Source organism: Anneissia japonica, unplaced genomic scaffold (assembly GCF_011630105.1).
Source record: "Anneissia japonica isolate Jap-2015-1 unplaced genomic scaffold, ASM1163010v1 scaffold1483_len710385_cov172, whole genome shotgun sequence".
In the NCBI taxonomy this organism is placed as follows: domain Eukaryota; kingdom Metazoa; phylum Echinodermata; class Crinoidea; order Comatulida; family Comatulidae; genus Anneissia; species Anneissia japonica.
In genome coordinates this window covers 526,846-530,803 of record NW_022732828.1, presented here as the reverse complement: position 1 = coordinate 530,803, position 3,958 = coordinate 526,846, and the positions used below count along the sequence as shown (strand labels likewise).

The following is a 3,958-nucleotide window of genomic DNA, read 5'->3' as shown; positions in this document are numbered from 1 at the left end:
TATATATCTAGCCAAATCTAGCGCGCTCGAGTACGACTAAGATCGACCCAAGATGACCCAAGCTAACTGTTACGTAATAAACTTTGACCTCGCAAGAAGTTTCAGGGCTAATTCTGTGTGCGATACCAGAAATAATCACTTTCTTAACGAGATAAACATAGGGCGGCTCCGTTGATAGATCAAAGGGATTACTTTGGTTATATCTCCTTCTTTTTTATACCTCCATGTAGTAAGAAGTAACTGTTGGGGGTCTGCTCATTAATCACAATGGACTGAAAACAGAACTATAAAAACTTATTATTTACTCCTATTCCAATTTCTTTTTATTACAATCATGCTTGCTTGGGGGTTTTTCATTGTCACTCTTTTTTTTCGGGGATGGGGCTTATCATGGAGAATGGTGGCACTGATTTTAAGGCTGGGGCTCCAAATATAATCTGAAAACTTGTGAAGATTTTTGAATGTTAACCTCAAAACTGTTAAGTTTTTTTGTTGTTATTTTAAATAATGTACTTAGAAAATACTTAGACCATGAAGGAAAGAAACAGCCTCTATGCTTAGGCAAGTTCTTGCTTGCCCGGCTCTTGTTGTTAAGAAAAAGATTAGTTTGGCCTTCCAAAACGTTGTTATGCCAACCTCTGTAAATGATGGAGTTTAGGTTTTCCGTTTGCTTGATCTGCGCCCAATGAACAAAGGAGATACTTCAATATACCATGGAGGTATACCTCCATGAATATACTGTATACATTTGTATGTACAGCTGTGATGGCCGAGTGGTTAAGGCGTTGGACTCGAAATCCAATGGGATATTCCCGCGCAGGTTCAAACCCTGCTCGCAGCGAATGTTCTTCTTCTTCGTATTTTAGCATTGGAGAGGGTAACTGTAATGTATTATAATTATACAAGCAAATCCGAAGCTCCTATTTCATTTTTAAATGTCAAAACATAACTGAGAAAAACAAAAAAATAAGAAAAACAAACCTGGATACATTATACGTGCCCACTAACGATTTAAAATTGGGTAAAAATAAGAACAAATCAACTGCTTGCTTTAGGTTTCTTTGTCATTTTTTTTTTTTTTTGCCTTATAAAGTCGATTGGTAAAACTGAATTTTAAGACTAGGCTCCAAAAATATATCTGAAAACTTGTGAAGAAAGTTTTTGAATATTAACCTCAAGACTAAGTTGATTGTTGTGATTTTGATTAACATAAATCATGTATATTGCATCTGTTATTCAAAATATTCTTCTGTAAAATGTGCTTTGCTTATCTCTATTATAAGCTGTTTAATAAGAAAATATATAAAATGTACATTAATTATAAAATCTATTCCAAAATAAAAAGTGGGGCTCGTCCGGGAATTGAACCCGGGGCCTCTCGCACCCAAAGCGAGAATCATGCCACTAGACCAACGAGCCTTATTTGGTAAGCCAATTTCATACTCCAATAATAAAGCACTCATTTAACGAACGCCCACAAGAATTGAACAGCTTGTCATGGAAACATGTGACGCTTTCCACCTTAGAGTACCGGTACCTTGTGACGAAGTCACAACGCGCCATCAAATGATGAAATTCAAGATTCAAAAAACTTCGGTGGCTAGAATCATATCAATTATTTAATTAATTTCTGGTTTTTTCCCCTTTTTGTCCTTTTTAATATTAGGCCTATTTTGTTTAGGCCCATATATTAAAGTATGCGTTCTCATGATGAAATTACAATATCAATACAAATCTAATTTACTGTTTTACAGTTTTCATAATATAAAATAGGTTTAATATTGTGATAAAATAAAGATACTTTGACCTATCTGTTTACAATTGACCAGTACAACTTATTTTTGTGTCTGTCTGATTTTTAATAGCATAGGTAGAGAACGATGATGGTCATAATATTGTTGAGGTCTGTCCCGGCCTGATTTAAAACACAATAAGACCTTGCATTATTTACTCGCTCCTATTCCAATCTATTTTGATCATAATACAACTGCTGGCTTTGGCTCTTTTGTTTATTGTCACTCTCTTTTGTTTTTGGGGACTCAACAACAAGGCCTTTCTTGAATGAGCAAAATCCTACACTGTAGCAAATATTTTCCTTTTTCATATTTTAGCTTTGGGGATGGTAATCTGTAAGAAAGTATAATACATACTCCAAGTATTGAAATACACGCCATCGTGTTGGGATTCAATATTTCGACATTAATTATGTCATCATCAGGAATGAAAAATTATCCATATTAGCAAGCTTATATGCACTAGTACCAAAAGTGTTTAGCCAATCAAAACATTACCTCTAGTAGGTGACATAGCAGTGATTTAAACAAAAGATCAAAGCATTCTTACTCTAATGATCAAAGATACCTACAAAAACAAAGAAAGCTCTTTTGAAGCTCTGAGCCCATTGTAGAATACACCCTTTGCTTAACCCAATATTTTGACTATGTATGGGATAAAATGGAGCTTTACACACTTCAAAAGACTGTCCCATAAATAATTTTCAATGTCTTATGCGCTTACAAAGATGAAAATTAGCATAATGTATTAATATTGATAACAAAATTATTTTATCTGGTACCAATCTAAGCTCTTCTTTCCTTTGATGTTAGATGTGCTTGCAAAGCAAGCCACATTTTCACACTGAACGGTGTGTACGACATCAGTAATCTTATGTCCATTCCAAGAATGTTCAAGGTTATATCAATTGATGAGGAATTTATTGATTAGGCCTCAAATAGCAAATTGCATCAATTTATTTTGCAAAAACAAGGTTTCCAGCTTCAGAGGGGGACACATCCAGTGTCCGCACAAGAGCACACATTGGCGCTAATACCAGGCGCGTAACAGGTCTTGGGCCAGGGGGTATTTATTTTCCTGGTTAGTAATTTATCATACCTACCGCACCCCACCCCACCCCACTCCCCATATAGAAAACAATACGACATAGGGCTTATCTTATTTATAATATAGGCCACACACACGTGTGTTTGAAACTAAATATAAGCATTTTCATCATGGTTTTATTTATTACAAACATATTCTTTCACCATCAATACACATTGAGGCCCTTCTTCTAGGTTGAAACGATCTATCTTAAATTTTTCTTTCTTGAGTTTGGGACTATTATGTATTTAAATAACTTAACCTAAAAAAAACCCCTAAAAACCCGAAAAACATTTTCGTGTTTTTAATTCTAATTTCCTCGGAATTGATGAAAACTCCCTAAAATGTGCAATTTATAGAGGAAAATGGCCTACCGTAACAAGAAATGCGCGAGAAGAATTTGAGAATTTTAGACACTTTCAGAGGATACATTTATCAAGGGGTGGGGAAAGTTTTTCCAAAGATGGATATTTCCCCTTGTGCCCCGGTGTTTTTAATTCTAATTTCGTCGGAATTAATCAAAACTCCCTAAAATGTGCAATTTTTAGAGGAAATTGGACCATTTTAACAAGAAATGAGCGCGAAATTTGTGATTTTTATAAGGCACTTTCAGGGGATATAAAGGGGTGAGAAAGATTTTCCGAAGATACTTATTTTCCCCTTGTCCCCCGGCGGCTACGCAATCGGGCAGCATAGATCAAGGAGTTATGACAGTTTTTGAAGTGGAGAAGGGGTTGCAGGGTGTTGTGAGTCTGATCATTATGATATCTTCCTTTTTATTCTTGTCGTTATTTTTCTCTTCTCTTTTTATTTTCTTTTCCTTTTCTTTTCCACTTCTTCCCCACCCCCTCTCCTCTTTCTTTTCTCTTATTACCCAGCCCGGTACGACGGATTGGTCAGCCCGGTAAAAACTGTCAGGGGAGGGGAAGTCTGCCCCCTCCCCCACCACTGACTAACACGCCAATCATCTCCCCCCCCCCCCAATGAAAAATACTTTTCTACGCCACTGCCTCAGCCCCAACTATGGTGGGGCTCAGGTGATGGTATGGTACATCACACACTGTTTTAAGACTGTCTC

General features: G+C 36.4%; 2 non-coding genes across 2 annotated transcripts; one reads left to right on the top strand and one right to left on the bottom strand.

Moving 5' to 3' along the window:
• The first annotated feature begins 759 nt into the window (after nucleotides 1–759).
• Nucleotides 760–841, top strand: Trnas-cga. The gene has a single exon. It is a non-coding gene; the product is annotated as a tRNA-Ser (tRNA).
• A 506-nt stretch (nucleotides 842–1,347) lies between these two features.
• On the bottom strand, nucleotides 1,348–1,419 carry Trnap-ugg. Its single transcript has one exon. It is a non-coding gene; the product is annotated as a tRNA-Pro (tRNA).
• Between the last annotated feature and the right edge of the window lie 2,539 nt (nucleotides 1,420–3,958).